The sequence below is a fragment of the Cynocephalus volans genome, chromosome 8 (assembly GCF_027409185.1).
Source record: "Cynocephalus volans isolate mCynVol1 chromosome 8, mCynVol1.pri, whole genome shotgun sequence".
Taxonomy (NCBI): Eukaryota; Metazoa; Chordata; class Mammalia; order Dermoptera; family Cynocephalidae; genus Cynocephalus; species Cynocephalus volans.
Window position 1 is genome coordinate 73,409,444 of NC_084467.1, and position 18,492 is coordinate 73,427,935.

The following is an 18,492-nucleotide window of genomic DNA, read 5'->3' on the forward strand; positions in this document are numbered from 1 at the left end:
TTTTTTTTAAATAGCAGTGATGTTGTATTTTTGCTTATTCATTCATACCAGTTCTGCTGTCCACCTTGGGATTAAACAGATAAGAATGCAAGGTGCCTCACCAAGGTTCAGAATACAGTGCTTCGCCATATAAAGAACAAAAAGAAACAACCTCCTAGGAATTAAACTTAAGACTTATCACAGGACCCTTCTCATCACATCACCCTTCTCTCACAGTCTTGTCTGAACAACAAATGTAAATGTGTTCTTCCATTTTATGTCCTTATTTAGACAGTGGGCTTTAGTCTATCAATATCTCCATTAACTTAAAAAAGAATTCTCCAATGCAAATGGTTCAATGCTTTAGAAATGATGAACTAAGATGACTATGCTCCTGTCTGCCATCAAATCCTATTCCAATACTTAGAGATAATGAGCATTTGTACTATAGCAACCTGCCTCCTGAGACACTAACAAGAACTGCATATCTTAAGAGAAAGACCATAAATCATAAATGAAAGCAAGTCAAATGACCCACCAAAAGACATAGAAAGACCCAGCAGCTGTTATTTTTGCAGAAAGAGCATACAAAGTCAATATAATTGTTGACTGTGAAAGGCAGGGCAAAAACAAATCAATTCAGTTTCCTGCTACACAGACTACACTTTACTACAATGCGCTTATTTTTTAAATGGGAGAGGTAGCGCCTAAGAGTCAATGCTTATCCAGATCCCACTGTATTTCAGTCCCTTCATCTGTAAAATAGTTATCACCTGCTATGCCAAATCACAGAGTTGTAATGAATCAAAAAACATTGAGTCTGGGTTTATCTGTTGCCCTACTGTGGGATGTAATTCAGTCACACACCCCATGAACTTATATAACTGTTCTTACTGCAAACGCTTCCCTAAAGTTTAAAAAAGGAAAGAGATTTCCAGATTTCTTTTTACTTTCCTAATTGATTTCTCCACCACTTGAGCATCCACCATATATCACTGCCAAAAATGTGCTGGACATCTCCTGTTATGACCTAGCTCTCCTATGCAGTGTTGTCCAGATATTGTTTGCCATATGCTTTCAAAGGATGCTCTTACTTTCATACTAAAAGAGCAATATTTCCATATACAGGTAGTTTACAGGTTGTTGTTGCTGTAGTTTGAGATTACTCCTAAGAAAATTAATTCTATGTTTAATATCTAATTGCAGCACATATAAGTACACTTGGACACACTATTCATTAACACAGTGTAAGTTCCATGGACTTTGAGTCAGGGGAACCAGAATTCAAATTCCTATTCTGTGACCTTGGGAATGTAATTTAACTTCCCTGCTCCTCGTTTTCCACATTTAGTTCTGAGTTATTGTAATGACTTAATGAAACACTATATATAAAAGTAAGGGCCTTGTCTCTGAGAGTACTATTTTCTACCTCCCTTAAATATTTTCTTTCTATGCCAGTACCAATCAAACCCACCCTGAATACAAGACAACTTTGATAGGGCATCTTTCATATTAGTTGGGAAAATGCTGTGATGTAAAATAAAGCGGATGATGGCATGAATCATCGAAAGGAGTGAGAAACGGAGAAACTGAGAGATATCGACACGTGCCCTAGACTTCACTCGCATGTGCGAAAAGGACATAAATCTGACACACTTTCAAGAATGCACCGCATACTCACGGAGGTTTGTACCAGGATGTGAGAAAAGGATGGAATTACAGAACAAGCCAGCAGGGAGCCTCCCTCTTCACCCCGCCCGACCCCGCCCGCCTGGGTCTTCCATCTGGAGCCTAGAAACTGAGGGGAGAGCAAGGCAACTGACCTCGCCCCTCATCCCCCATTCTAACCAAACCTCTCGGGGCACGAACGGTGCTGAATCATTAGCACTAATTGCAGCAGCCCCCGTTCCCGTTTCGCAGCTCCCACCGGGTACACACTGTCCCCAGGGCAGTGACCGTCCTGGGGTGGGGGCCGAGACCTCGGGGGCGTAGGGGGCAGCAGAAAGGGGTCGGGGAAGGACGGCGGCAGCAGGTACTCACCCGGGGTGAGGAAGCCCAGCCCCGGTCCTCGTCTCCCCGCGGCAGGCGGTCCCTCTGCGGCTCCCGAGCTTCCAGGCCTGCCCGCGGGCGGCCCCCCGGGCTTGAGCAGCCTGCGCTGGTGGTCCGGCGCTCCCGTCCGCCCGCCCACCGCCCGCGGCAGCCACGGCTCGGGGCTCTGGCCCTCGACCCGGAGCGGCTGGAGCAGCTGTCGCTGCCCAAGAGGGTGGCGGCTACCGACGGGCCAGACCATTCGTCCGCTGTGACCGGGGGTGCACGACGTGCCGAGAGGCGCGAGCGCCGAGGGCTGGCGACGGTTGGGAGGAACCAAGGAGGAGGGGCATCCTCCGCCCTCTCTGCGCCAGGACGGCTTGGGGGCAGGCGGGGCCCACAGAGGAGCTGCTGCTTTTCCTTCTGGTTTGCCCAAGACAGTGCTTGGGCTTTCCCGGGCGCCCCTCCCCGCTTGCCTCGGTCCCCCTGGGGCTCCTTTAGAACGCTGCAAACAGAGGACCTAGCAACGGAGCGCCTGGGCGGTGTCCCCTCCTGAGGAGATGCGGAAGGGGCTGGCTGGGCGCCGCGCTGCCTGCCACCCCCTTCTCCACCTGGGGGTCGCATGGCACCAGTACCTGGCGCGTGTCTTACCACAGACATCTTACCACATAACAGTGGGCATCTTGAGTCTTTGAAGGGGCTCCTCAGATCTTTTATCTAAGCATCTTTGTGAAGCAAAGAATTAAAGGGTATCTAAGACCCACTTGAAAGTTAGAAAATAAAATCAGGTGGAGTCCCATCCTGCAGGTGCTTTGTAGGTACCGGGAGGAGAGGGACGTTCCGAACCACGGAGTTACTGCTAAGCAAATGTTAAACCACAGCAGTTAGAAAATGTAAATTTAGAAAACCGTTTCAACATACAGTGATCTATAGGAAATTATTGAAGAAATTCAAAAATATTTGAGGTTCGCTAGTCACCACTTTAGAGATTACTGTTCGAGGAACGGGGAGGTAATTATGTCTTTATAGAAAATGAACTTTATGGGTCTGGAAGAAGTCTCAACACATGATGTTCCTGAGACCCTGCGCCTGTCACAACCAGGCTTGCACAGGTTCATTTCAGACCATGGTGAAGATGAAGACAAGTGTACAGTTTTTCTTTTAGAAACAAAGAAAAGACAGAGCAGAATTGGCAACTACCTATAAAATGTCATTAAAGGGAGAAAAAAAGCCCTTCAAATGCATCCCAAATAATATGAAATTTCACAATTTAAAGTCATTTTCTCTGGATTATTTTTGTCCCCTTTGGAGTAAATGAACATAAATTGAGCCCCTACTATGGACCAAACACTGTACTGGGAGTATTTAAAATGTCATTGCTTCATCTATTCTTCTAAAAACTGTGAGATTGGCAATATTGTTCCTATTTGTTAAATGGAGAAACTGGGCTCAGAGTTTGTTGTAGTGCTTGATAAAGTCTCACGGATGAGGGCCGAGCCCGAGGCGCACTCGGGAGAGTGCGGCGCTGGGAGCGTGGTGACGCTCCGGCCGCGGGTTCGGATCCTATATAGTAATGGCCCCTGCACTCACTGGCTGAGTGCCAGTCACGAAAAAGACAAAAAAATAAAAAATAAAGTCTTACGGATGATAAGTGGCAGAGCAGATATTGCTACCTGGAGTTTGTGACTAGTGCCTTTCCACTAGAATGCCTCTGGGAAAGATACACATTAAACCTTATCACATCTATGTTTGGCATTTATGTGAGTTTGTTTAACCTTCCTTTGTGAAAACTGGGTTTTGTAGTGGAGAGAGAGAACACTTAGATATCTAGGGTAGACTTCACCCTGAAAAAAATGGGAATTGGAAAGAAGAGGCTGGATTTCATCCAGAACCAGCCTGGAACATCAATGTCACAAATGTACTATTAGGGTCACGTGAGGGAAGGAGGACTTCTCCACTGCCTCTTGTTAATCATTTTTACACTATCATTTACTCTATATTACACATTACACTACACATAGGCTGTGACTATATTACATTTTATCATTTTTCCAATCTCAGAAAGGGGCAAGAGTTTTTAAATGGACTTAATGTCAAGGGTCCTCGTATACTTTACCAGAAGTTAAAGAAAAAGTAATTTACCAATGTTTAGTTAACTTAAGAAAGCTTTTTGAAAAATCAGGAATAAAATTAAATAGTTTCTGTATGTGTGCCACTGTTATGTTAACTGTTATTTCAAATGTTCACATTTCAGTAGCAGCACAGCAGAAATCCCCAGCACTCTATGTTCCCAGGGAGCCAGGGCACTGGGTCCCCAGTGAAGCCAGCCAGCTGCAACTCAGGGACAGAGTGGCGTCAGCCTCAGAAACATGTGATTCTTCTCTCTCTCCATATGCAGTTATTTCACTTTCAAAGGCAACAACAACAGGTACAGAACAGAGGCAGACAAATGCCGTTTTGAATTAGAGCCTGATGTCAGACACTGGATGACAGGGATATAGGAAAGGAAAATAAGATCTTGGGTGGTCCACCTATGACCAAAGTGGGATTTAGAACCTTATCATTTATGGACCTGATGGACTGGTGACATCTCCAGCCATCCGTTTGTATATAATTGACGTTCTTGGAACATATGTTTGTGAATAAAGAGAGGGAAGTTTCTGTGCTGGCAGCGTTTGGGGAACTGTCAAAAATAATGCAGGGAATGGTGTGGTGCCTCATTTCCCTACCATCCCCTAGAGTCTGGAAGGTTTTGAGCCTGCAGGGGGAAAGAAGTTAGGGTCAGAAGCTAAAGAACCATCTTTACAAATGACTTTGTGAAATTTCAGCTCTGAGAAGTACTACTTTGGGCCTGGAAACAAAGTATAGCACAGAGATGGAGAAAGAGCCTTTCTCTCACATGGTCTGCCATAAACCTCTGTCAACGTTTCCACCAGTAAGGAACTGCTCTGCCCAGGAGGGCATATTCTCATGAAGGACACTGGTGGCCAATATAGGGTCAAGGTAACTGAGAGGCCAGAGCAGTAGAGCAGGAGTGGAATTGTTCCTGAGCACTTGAGAGACACAGCTGAGGATTTTTTTTTTTTTTTTTGTCCTAAATGATGGAGTCCAGGGTGGGGGAACAAGGTGGGGGAATGACTGTTAAACTTAAAATGATTATTAAACTTTATTAGCCACCGATATTGAGGTGAGTTCATTTTCATGCACGAACCAACATGACCTGGAGACATTCAACTGGTATTACTTTTAAAATGATATTAAGAAGAAGAGATCTAGAGAGAAAGAGAATACTTAATGCCTTATATAAAACTGCAGTGTGAGCCACACAATGTTGAATATTCATTAAGTACCATGTGTTGGCCTTGTGCTAAGGCACGTGGTAATATTTAACACCCCAAGTTACTCTTGCTGAAGAGTGTTTCTGTTGTCTCTGTTTTGTTTTTTGTTGGGTTTTTTTTTCTTTTTTTGCTTTTAACTAACACTTATTAAATCATTAGGTGTTTGAGGAAAGTACTATTATCATGTGAAGTACTATTATCACTCTAATTTTATAGATGAATAAACTGAGAATTAGGAGGGTTAATTTGTCAAAGGTAACACAGCTAGAAAGAGGCAAAGTCAGATTTCAAACCTAAACCAATATATGACATTAATCTCCGCATACTTTTACTGCCTCCTGCTACACAGAGAGCAAGTTGTACATTGCATGTTTCTCTCTAATATAAAATCTATTTTCTATCTATTTTTTAAAATCTATTTTCAACTCTGATTCCTAAAAGGAAGTGGATCACTTCTCACAAAAAGGATTGAAATGACTCAATCCTTCCAATGGAAACACTGGATACCCTTTTCTAGATTTCTATGCTCAGAAAAGAGACCCTGAAATAAGTGTCCTTGCATCCTTGCAGCATAAACTTGGCCAGTCATTCCTAAAATTCTTGCTACAGGTTCTGATGACAGGAACTCTCAGGTGAGACTCTGGAATTTACATTCTTATGAAGCTCCATAGGCGATTTTAATGCACAACCAAGTTTGATGAGACCATACAGGACAAGAATAACATGAAATTCACAAAAAAAACATTCAGTCTCCTAGACTTAATTCCTTAATCCCACCATTTATTGAGAAGGAGTGAGAGACTGGTATTTAAAACCTATATATAATTTTACATTTATTGCACAGGAATTTATTTGTTACTGTTTGCAATCTTTTTGTCAGTGTTGTTTTGATCACTTTCAACAAGTCTTCCAAAAGCCCCAAGTTAAAGATTACACTCACTTACAATTACTATTATATGTAGACACTTGGACCTTTAGGCTCTTTTCAATTATTATACAGTATTTCATGTAAGAGAAAAAAAGAGTAATTCAGACTACATTAGATTTAAATATTAGTTTTTGGAGAACAGACATGTTTATAACAGTAAGTCATCCCATCCAAAAAGATGATAGACTTTTTCATTTATTTATATTTTGTTTTGCATTTCCCAATAATAAATATAGTTTTATATTAAATATAAGTATAGTTTTGCTCACATATGTTCTGTATCTTTCTTATCAAATTTATACCAAATTATTTTATAGCATTTATCTTGTGAATGAAGTGTTTTTCCCTCTGCCTTCTCTAGGTGCTTTTGCCTAAACAGTCTGGTGATTTCTGTAATTTATTTTGTATTCATCCAATATACCAAATTCTCTTACTGTTTTTTCATGGGAGTCTCTTGGGTTTTCTAAGAAAACAAACATATCAACACTATCAGGAAGTTTATCTCTTTTTTCATTATTTATCCTAGTTATTTTGTTTTCATTTGCTAGAACCACCAATGTAAGTGATTATAATGATGCCTGTCTGATTCCTGATTTTAAGTGAAAGGTTTAATTTTTGCCATGTAGGATGATGTTCACTAGTGGGATTTCCTTTATTACACATATGAGTAATTTCCTTCTGTTCCTCCTGTTTTGCTTAGAGATTCTCTTGGCATTGATTCCCTTGACTTTTATCTGATGCCTTTTCACTGATTGATAATGGTCAGGGTGTTTTTCCCTTTAATTTTAATGTAATCAATATGTAGCTAGACTTCCTGGTATTGAACCACCCTTTCATTTCTCTAATAAAGCCTGTTTTGTTGTGGTGTATTACTCTTTTGATTCAGTTTTCTACCGTATTCTCTCATATGTTATTTAAACACTTGGCATCTATATTCAGAGATGAAATCAGCCTGTACTTTTAATTCTTGTTGCACTCCATTTTAGGCTTTGCTATTCAAGTTATTCTGGCTTCATAAAATTAACTAGAGAAATTTCAGTCTTTTTCTAAGACATACAAGAGTTTAACTAATATTGGAATTATCTATTTTTTAATAGTTAGATTAAATATTCAGCTGCAAATTTATCTGCCAGCAGCTTTTTTCAATAGTAGATCATTAATCACTTCTCCAATCTCTGTATAATAATTGGTCTATTCAAGTTTTTCATTTCTTTTATGTCAGATGTGATAATGTATATTTTCCTAAGAAAGTATTCGTTTTTTCTAGGTTTTATATTCGTCATGTTTTGCTACAGAATTGAAACAGAGTAAGGCAAGGCCTGTGAACCAAACTGACTCCATTTTCCCTGCAGAGGACCCTTAGTTATTTTTCCACTCCTCAGTCATGAGACTCCCAGGGCAAATGATTACCCCACGGGCTGCCCTGACAAAATAGACTGAGATAAGAGAGGAAACAGATATTTACTGAATTGCAAAACACCTCCACAAGGCTTGTTTGCTATAATTGTAAAAGTTACAGATTAACCTTAAGACCCCTTTAAGAATTCCCACCTGTGCACAAAGCATCAAGCTGACTGCTACAATGGCCCTCCTAGGGTGACAATGATGAATACCACTGCCATTTTGGACCTACTGGGCATGTGCCCATGGCACAGCCAGGAAGAACACAATGGACCACCTCCAGTGAAGCTGGCCTGCCACCCCTTAATTCCTTACCCTGAACAGCTCCCCTCAGGGTCTTAGCTTTACTGTTGCTACCCTCCTTATGCATAAGTCTTTCTCCTCTTTTAATAAAGCGTTGCTTGCTTTATTGTTGGGCACATTGTTCATTTCTAATACTTTGGAATCCGAGAGCCTAATTTAATCACTGGCAAAAATTGGAAAGCTTTGGGCACCAGAGAGGACGCCAGCTGCAAGAGGCAAGTGGCCACTGGGACTATTTTGCTCCCATGTCTCTGCTGCTGGTAGATCTCTCCTGGAGTCCCTGGCCTAAATTCTTTTTTTTTTTTTTTTTTTTTTTTTTTTTGTCGTTTTCGTGACCGGCACTCAGCCAGTGTGTGCACCTGCCATCCCTATATAGGATCCGAACCCGCGGCGGGAGCGTCGCCATGCTCCCAGCGCGGCACTCTCCCGAGTGCGCCACGGGCTCGGCCCCCCTGGCCTAAATTCTGACAAGGCAATGCTTTATTCTCTTTACCTTTTTCTGATTTTCTGAGCCCTCTTCTGTTTGGTTGGATTGTATCCACGTCTGTATAGGTGCACCCTGGAGGGCTCAGCAGCTATGCTTTGTTTTTCTGATTTAAATCTAGTCAATACTTTTCTTCTTTATGCTGAAAACAGTGGGGAGAACTGCTTTTATCAATTACCATTAATGGAATAGGTTGGCCCCGCCAATTGAGACTAAGCTAAACTGGACCCCATTGCTCCTCTTTTCTCTTTGTTTGCTTGGTTGATCCTGCATCAACTTTTGGACTTCCAGGTCATTTGTTTAAGGCGAGAGGGCAAGCCAAGCCTGACCTGTCAGTAACAGAATCACCTTTAGTATTTACATAGAATTCTTTTAGCCTCTTTCCCATTTTCTCATTTCCATAGCAGGCTCACATGGTGTTTATTTTACTGGTCTTTTTGAAGAGCCAATCTTTGCATTCATTATTCTTTTCTACCATTTTATATATTTTAACATTTTAGTTTTCATCATAATTAATACCCTTATTAAAGTTTCTTTTGTTTTGTTTTTGCTATTGTTGTTATTCTTACTTCGATTATTACATACTTAATTTATTTTCACCTTTCTGCTTCCATAATTAAAGGCAACACACATTTTTCTCTGAGTTCAGTTTTTGATGTGCCCCATTATCTTAAAAGTGTTCAATCTTCCAAAGTTTCTGGGCATTTTCATATTTATTTTTTAATTTCCTCTTTCATGCACGGCATCTCATTATCTTTCTTAATTTCTTAATAACTTTATTGGACTGTGATGACAATGTAACCTGTAAGCTTTCTACCTCTTAGAATTAATGTCTTCTTTTTAGCTAAGCACATAATTAATTTTGTAAAATGTTTTATGGAAATATGAAATATATTTACGTATAGACATACCCTACTTGTAGTGGATTGAATTATGTCCCCCCAAACCTCAATGAAACTTGAATGGTATTCCCCAAGTTTTATGTATTAGAAACTTAGCCCCCACTGTGACTGTTAAGAGGGTGAGAAATCCTATTATGATAATTGTAAGGTGGGGCCTTGAAGAGGTGATTGGATTGTAGGACCATGCCATAGCGAATGGATTAAAAATGGTGGTCAGGGGCGTGGTTCTGAGGGCTTTAAAAGAAGAGGAGAGTCTGTCTTTCTCTCTTCCTGCTTCCACCATCTTGCAAAGTGAGGGCACTGGGTCTCTACTGCCACCACCAGATGGACTTTGGACTTCCCAGCCTCAGAAACTGTAAGCAATAAATTTCATTTTCTTTATACATTACCCAGTTCCAAGTATTTTGTTATAAGCAACATGAACGGACTAATACACTACTCAAGGAATAAAATTTTCTATATTAATATGTGTCTGAAAGTTTGTGTTCCCCCCAAATTCATATGTTGAAACCTAATCACCAACATGATGTTGTTAAGAGGTAGAACCTTTTGGGAGGTGATTAGGTCATGAAGGCAGAGCCTCATGGATGGGATTAGTGCCGTAATAAAAGAGGCCCCAGCAAGCTACTTTTCCCACTCCACCCTGCAAAAACACAGGGAGAAGGCAGCATCTGTGAACCAAAAAGCAGCTCCTCACCAGACACCAAATCTGCTGGCATCTTGATCTTGAACTTCCCAGCCCCAGAACTGTGAGAAATAAATTTCTGTTGTTTAAAAGCTACTCAGTCTAAGATATTTTGTTATAGCAGCCTGAATGGACTAAGACAATGTATAATATTTTAAATCAAGTTCAATAACTTTATTATTCATTTATTCTATGTCCTCTCTTTATCTTTTTTTATCTATTAGATTATTTCCATTCTGAGAGAGATACACTGAAAAATCTAGCACAACTATTTTTATCACATTCTTTCATTTCTTTTTTTTTAAATTGAAATAAAATGTCCCCTTGCAGCTCTAAAAGTTTTGTTTGTGTATTTAGTTTTTTATTTTGTTTGCTAAAAAGAGCACATTTAACCAATTTATAATGTCTGTTCTTATCCTTAGTGCACTAACCTTATATTCCATAGTGTCTGCTATTAAAATTGCCTCTCTTGATGTCTTCCATTGTTTTGTTTGGTTTGGTTCTTGTTTTATTTTTCACCTCTTTTGTTACTGTAATTTAAGTATGCATTTTGCAAAGAACATAAATCTCTTTTTTAATCAAATCTAAGTCTTTCTTAATAAGAGATTTCAGTCCAATCACATTTTGCATAATGCCTGATACGCTTAACTTTATTCTTTCCACTTATTTTGTACTTCTTTATCTTACTATGTTGTTTCCCCTTTTAACTTTGTCAATGCTTGGCTGTCTGATCAAGTTTCATTCATTCCCCTTTCCCCTCATTTATCTGCAAGTTCTGGATTTTTTCCTTTCATTAATTGTTATCTTCCCTTTCCTTGCTCACAAAATCGGATAGTATTACTGGACTATTATATGAAAGGAAGATGTTAATTATTTTTCTTGCCAGATCCTGTATTTCCCCATTTTCCTCCTCCATGTGAATAAGTCTTTTAGGATACTTTCACTTTCTTCCTCTTTTAAAATTCTTTCTCTTCTATCCTACAGTTCTACTTCTTTCTTCACCTTTTTCCATCTTGAGAATTATATTCTGGTCTATTTATTGTTTGGTGCAGGCCTCTTCTTGTGGGTTTTCCTCTGACAAAATACATAAGTAGTAAATTATTTCTCATAAATCTCTAAATATCTTTTTTTCATGCTGAGAGGTGAGTGATACCTTGTCTAGGTACTGAGTTCTTTGTTTGTGGTCCTATTTTTGGAGTAATCTATGGATACTAGTTAATTCTTGTTTGTAGCTTCTATTACTGCAGATGAGAAGTCTGATGCAAGTCTGATACTTTTTCCTTTGTAGATAATTTGTTCTCACTGCTTCAAAACTTGTGAAATTTTCCCCTATATCCTTAGCATTCAAGAATTTTACCAGACTCATGTATTAAACTAGGGAAATTTTTACCTGATTATTTTAAATTATTGCCTTACCTCCATTTGTTCTTTTTTCTCCCTTTGAAATGTCAAACATGCTAGGCCCATTGGACCCTGAAGTAATGCCCTCTTTCTAAGAGCAGGACCAACGCCACTTAAGATAGCCCCTCCATTGTGTGAAAGTTAGGCGGGAAAGTGGGGGTGGGATGGAAGGAACTCTGCTAACTGCTTAATTAGCTCATGTACTGTTGGTTTGCTTGCATTGGCTAATACCTCTTGGCACAGTGATTGGGCGACCGAGTTGCCGCGCTTGCAGCTTTAAAAACCAAGAACAAAGACAGTTCGGGGCCACACCCTGAATTGGCTGGTGCGTTCCTGGCCGCTGGAAATAAAAATCTTTTTCTCTTTTTCCATATCGGTCTCCAAGGGTGATTTCTCCCGACACCTATAACAACCTGACTGTCATTTCCTTTTGAGATACACTTTGTTTTGCCTTATGCTATAAGATAATTTCTTAGCACTTGATCTTTCAGACGACTTATTCAGATTTCAATACAGACTATTGAATTCAATTATTTTTCTGAACTTTCCATTTGAAAAGCTGTGTTTTCAATCCCAGAAAGTTTGTTTATGCTGCTCTTGAATCTTAATTCAAGCCATAACTATCTCCTCCAGCAGCATTCTAACAGTGGTATGTCTGTTCTGACTGCTCTACTCTCAGCTATTGTATGGGTTATTTTTCTACATCAGCTCACTGGAGCTCAGATACTAAATGACAGGAATCTCACAAACAATGAAAGATGAAGCTATCTACCTACAGGGGCCTTAGTTTAAAGCAGAGAGGCTGCCAGACCCTGCTCCAGGTCCTGAATGAACCCCCCCCCCCCCCGGCTCTCAGTTCTCCTGGTACATATTCTCACTGCCTTTGGATCAGGAAGATCCAGTCTTCCTGCACAGTTCTTTCTTGGCCTTGTGAGGGTAAGGAGATCTGAGCCAACATTGTCTTCTGTCCACCAGATAGCCACAGATCTCTAGCCACCTAGCATTTCCCAGGATCTGCTGCTCTTAGTTGTCACTAGCCCCCGATGATGTTCTTTGCTCATCCCTTGTGGGAGAAAGCATCAGGTTAGTTCCCCTTTTCTAGAATCCAACAGAGCCTGAGACCTCACCTCTACTCAGCTGTCCATGGAAACCATAGCTGAGAATGAAGGGCAAAGGAGCTGTGTTCATGTCAACACATGACCAGAATCTCCCTTAGGCTTAACTGTGTTTTTCTATAACTCCAATTAACTTTTATTTGAATCTTCCATTCCATCAAGCGATGAAGATTTAGTCTGAGCTGATTTTAGTTCTTTCCACATTTTCTCTGGATCTGGGTCATGGTTCTGGAGCTCTCACATGATGCTGAGATGTCGAGACAGGAAAAGTGGACATCTGATCTGACTCATCTATTCATTTTAGTACCTGCATAGAGACAGACTGTCTATGTTAATTATTATTGCATGTACTAACACCTATTTTCAAGTTATAAAAATGGTATATAAAGGACAATGAAGCTAGGGTTCCTGACTGATCTCAGGTAGTCAATGCTTTGAAGATCAGTTAAGACTTGTCTAGAAGACTAATGTCTGCCAAGAATATATGTGAATGAGGAACTGAGGAGTTTTCTGGTAAAAAAAAAAAAAAAAAAAAAGAATTCATCCTAAAGGAGGAAAAAGTATAGCACACAGCTTATTTTAATAACCATGTCTTTGTACCAGAAAGGGGCGGGGGTAATTTAAGTACAGTTTGATATCTTTTGCTCACATTGTTGTCCGGCTCAGTTCCCAGGTTTAAGTTCTGAGAAGATAGGGACTCAAGCAAAACTAGAAAGCCTGTTTTACTGGAAACTCAATGAGATGTGGAAAACATGAAACAGTAACATTAGGGACCTCCATGACAAAGATGGGTGAGTCTTTTTGTTTAGTTTTGGGGTTGTTGCTGCTTGCTTTCCTAATTTCAGCTGGGCCTGTTTTGAGGGCGGTATTCTACCATTGTCATCAGCAGTATCAGCAAACTGGAGAAGTGGCACAGAAGGCAGCAGCAGACTGATTTCTTGGAATCCCAAGCACAGAGGAAGGATGCCCCATGCTAACCAAGTGTCTTGAGTTCAGCAACTCTTCACCAGGCCCATTCCTCTCTCTTATATAACTGAAGAACATGCTGAGTGGAACTAAAGGTATCTCAGAAGAAGATATGGAAAGAACCAAGGCTGACTACTTGTGCATCCATTTTTACCCCCAGTTACTAAAGTGTGAGGAAACACAATTTTATAATCAAAATTCAACCAAGAAGAAAATTGGGTCACATGGTCATTCTTTAGAGTCCCATAAGGAATCAGTGATTGGTCCAAGGACCAAACTAGTTCATCTGGCTCATAACCCATAATGTCATCTCTTTTTCACATAGAGAAGGAATGATTCAAAATAAATCACCAATAAAGCAGATTAAAGAGAAAATCTTCAAATATTTGTTCTACCGATTATGGCTTAATGATTTTATGATGGAACTTGAGGACTACAAACTTGTCAACCCTTCAGACAAAGAGTGATCTCTGGTCTTGTGCATGGCTCCCACATTAGAGTGATATGATTTGAAGAAAGAATACAGCTCCTCTTATCCAGTGCAACACTCATTTCTTCACTCTTTCAGGGATGTGGCTTAAGGTTTTCTGTTTGCTGCTCCCAGAGACAGACACCTTCTTGTAATTTGCAAGTCTATTTTAATAGTGAGACTAAAATTTCTGGGTGATGATGATAGTAAGTCAATGTATTAATAACTGGATTTAAGTACATCAAATTCATCTCCATCAAAAATAATTGTAAACCATTTAACCTAAATCACACAAGGAGGCTACAAGCTTGCTAGATTATTATGGCAAAAGAGGTAATAATAACAGCTATGTTATTATTGAGATTTCAGTAAGCACAGTACACTGTACAAAGCACTTCATTTAATCCTCATGAGGAGACCATATTACTTCCATCTAATAGATTAAGTAACATTTTCAACATATTAAATAACTCCCCCAGGTTACAAAGCTAGAAATTGGCAAACTAAGTTCTAAGTTTGTCTAAATCCAGCTCTTTCTAATTTCTGAGCCCCCACCCACCCATAGTATTCCACTCTACAGCCTCATTAAGGAAGAGAAGCCAATATAGTCCATCTCATTTGGAGACTCAAATATCCCAGACAGAACAATTCATCACCAGGCCAGTTCCTTAAGAAAACAATTCCATTTGTCAAATAAATAATACAACATCAAACTTGCTAACCTTTTGGCCCACTTTCAGATTCCAAGAACAATAATTTCCTTAGAAGTACAAGGAATGAAAACCTGACTCACAATAAATAATCTTAACAAATATAATTCTGTACTGCCTTTGACCTTGATATTTTGTCTTAAGTCACTGCCAATATCCCATAATATTTTCAGGACAGAGAGAACAATCACTGAAATTCATCTATTTATAAAAAGGGAAGAAAAGCATTTTTATATATACAGAGCATTTATCTTCCAAAGGCTATATGCTCTCTTTTCCTTAAAGTATCATATAATAATCCACATGATGATTTTGCATTTTCAGTCAGTAAAAACAGATTCTCTAATATTATTGTCTACTCTTACTACTGTCAAAAAACAAAATGGATTTAGCATTTCATGTATCCATTCTTACCTAAATATTTAAGTATAAAATCAAGAAATAAAGCACAAAAAATAATAATTTAGTTCATAAATGTGCTTTATTTTGTGCTTATTTGCTTATAATTCTGATGATAACATTGCCTTGCATATAACAAATACCAAATAAATATTTGTAGGATGAATAAATGAATAAAATCTGGATTACAAATGTATTAGTTCATTTCTGTTGCTCATAACAAAATACCTGGAACTGGGTCACTTACAAAGAAAACAAAATTTATTGCTTACCATTTTGGAGGCTGCAGAGTCCAAAATCCAAGGAACACAAGTGGAGAAGGCCTTGGTGGTGGTGACAGCAACCCAGGGGTCTCACATGGCAGAAAATGGTGGAGCAGAGAGAGACTAACTTCTCATGTGCTCTTCTTAAAAGACCTTAGAACCATGCCTCTTACCACCATTGTTAATCCATTCACTACTGCATGGTCCTACAATCTAAGCACCTCTTCAAGGCCCCACCTTTCAATTACCATAATAGGATTTCCCACCCTCAACAGTTACAGTGGAGATTAAGTATGGGGGGGACATTCAACCTAAGGCAACAACAGATTGAAATCAATAAATCAGCAATATTTATAGGTGTAATGGAAAATTATTTTGTCTTACCTATATGGAATCCATTCACCCTACTCCAAAGATAACAACTATTTTGGTTCATTCCTATTCTCCATTATGTACAACCATGCTGTCTTCCTAAAACCAAGGGATGGGCATGAGGACTAAGCTAACCAATCAGAAATTCTTCCAAGACTTTTAATCTTGAGAACCTAGGACAGCTGTAGTTCATTCCTTTCAGTAAAGGTACCCTAACAAGATACCTAAGTAGTCCTTGTTGCCTGGACCCTTGAAATTACTGTTTCTTGTGTAATTTTGAATCTGTTTCTTTAGTTAATTGTGGATTCAATTAGCTCCTCAATATCAATATGACAAGATGTCTTTTTTACTTAAGTTAGCCAGAATTGGTTTCTATTACTTAAAACTGAAAAATACAGGATTTTAGTTTCCTTTTGGGATATACAAAGTTTAAGGATTATCATGCTAAACCGAAAAACAAGAAAAAAGCTGGTTAGTCTACAAAAGCATAATCTGCCTTGAGTATTTCAGAAAGCTCTAATCACAAGGCAAATGGTAACCTGAATTCCAAAGAGGGAGGAAGCTCTTTCAAGGAGGGAAAGAGCACATGAACATTTTGACCTCTAGGCAGAGTATGGGGAAACTGGTGGCCACCATATAAGTGTGTAATAAAAAATTAGCTAAAGTAAATTTTTAAAAAATCTTTAAGTCACTCGTAAGCTAACATGTCAGTTTTGAAAAATTGGGCATCTCAGAAACAAGGAGAAATTGCATTCAGTCTCAAGCTTGTTCCTACAAGCTTCCACAGAATGCTCACAAAAAGACTGAGAGATCTGAGAGAGGCACCTCACTAGCTTGTGAAGAGGTTGGGAAAAACAGTGTGAAGGAAGTGATCGGTAATGGTTAGGGGACAGGCACAAGACCTTATTTACTTGTTTCCTTTTCTCCTGTGATGCAAACATCTTAAATCACTCGGAAAGGAGCATCAAACCTTCTTGCCTACAAGCTACAGGCTAAGGCCCATTGCCAGAAGAAGTAGTAAAAGCAAAACCCATCTCCCTCTTGTGGAGAGGCAAGAGACCATCTTGGGTCCTATATCTTACACTTCTATCAATAAGAAATCTTCTGGCTCTGAGGGAGAGGCAAGATACTCCCGCAGAAAACCAGTCCCAGATACAAGACAGTTTCATTTCCACTGGAAAGTGCAGGAATACTGAAAAAGCTCCACCCCCATGGTCCAGCTGTACAGTGTCCAACTAAGAATGAGGCTGGAGCAGAACCACAGAGAGTCCCTCCCTGAAACAGCATATTACCATTGGAAAAGGTAAGGCAAGAGTGTGGCTAGAGACTCTGCAGCACAGGTGTGCAAGGATGACTAAAAGCTGAGGGAGAAGGAAAAACAATGAGAGAAACCCTTTAGCACCCTGTCTTTAATCCTAAGGAGAACAAGGTAGTAGTAACCTGATGGAGTTTGGATGTGTTGTCCCCTCCAAAACTCATGTGGAAATTCTCTAATGTGGCAGTGTTGGAAACTGATTGAGTCATGGGGGTGGATCCCTGAATGGATTAATGCTCTCCGTGAGGGAGGGGGGATAAATGAGTGAGTTCTCCTCTATTAGTTCCCACGAGAGCTCATTGCTTAAAAAGACCCTGGCACTTTCTCTCTCTCTCTCTTGCTTCCTCTCACCATGTGATCTGCTTGTACCCACTGACTGCCTGCCACTTTCTGCCATGAGTAGAAGCAGTCTGAGGCCCATGCCAGATGCAGCTGTCCCAGAATCGTAAGCCAAATAAACCTCTTTTCCTTATAAATTACCCAGTCTCAGGTATTTCTGTTAGAGCAACACAAAACGGACTAAAACATAACCCAACTGCTAAAGAAACTTGAAGCCTGCGTGTGGAACGCTGGAGGGAGCAAAAGCAAAAGTGATACCCAAACTCAGCTCAACTACTGATTAGATTGGCCCAAGTCCACACTAATGGCCTCACAGAAGAAGACATGCCCATAAACCAGGCATAAATACTATTTACCTTCATCAAAACTGTTGTACACCTTATGGCCAAAATTCAATCCAAAATTACAAAACTAAAAAGTAAGAAAAAACAACTTACTGTGAGGATATAAAGCAATCAACAGAACCAACTTTAGAGATGACCCGGATATTGGAACCATCAGACAGAATCTTCAAAATAGTTATGATTAATAGGCTAAAAGATCAAATGTAAAATGTGGACAACAAGCAAGAATCAGTGAGGAATTTCAGCAGAGAAATAGATTAAGAGCCATCTACATTTTTGAGGAAATTATATTGCCGAACAAACTATGAACTTTTGCTAAAACAACATTTAATTATTTGAGATTTAAACAACCTTTGGGGTTCCAAATTTACACCAGAAAGAAATGGGCTGTGAATGCTGGGCGGGGCCTGGCTAGAATGATTTGTTGATGGCTTGAATATGGGGTCATGAGAGAAAGAGAGGAGTTAAGAAGGCTTCCAGTTCCATCCTGACTAATTAGAAATATGAAATTGCATTAACTAAGCTGTAGAAGCCTACTGAAGAAGATGGTGGGGGGTGGAGAAGAAATAAGGAGTTCTATTTTAGACATGCTAAATTTAAGATGTTTATTAGACATCCAAGTGGAGCTGTCAAGTAGAAAGCTATATGTATGAGTTTGGAATCTGGGAGAGATATCTGAGCTGGAGAAATAAAGTTGGGAGTTAAAAAGATATAGATGGATTTAAAGCCATGAATCTAGCAGAGGGCACTA

The 18,492-nt window shown here is 39.7% G+C and overlaps 1 protein-coding gene across 3 annotated transcripts in view; it reads right to left on the reverse strand.

The window, feature by feature from the left end:
* Positions 1–2,200, reverse strand: part of TTLL7 (tubulin tyrosine ligase like 7) — a 163,335-nt gene extending 161,135 nt beyond the window's left edge. For all 3 annotated transcript variants that reach the window (XR_010024212.1, XM_063105386.1, XM_063105385.1), the window contains exon 1: positions 2,020–2,200. The gene's annotated coding sequence lies outside the window, so the exon portion shown is untranslated. The remainder of the gene's footprint in view (positions 1–2,019) is intronic.
* Positions 2,201–18,492: the final 16,292 nt, after the last annotated feature.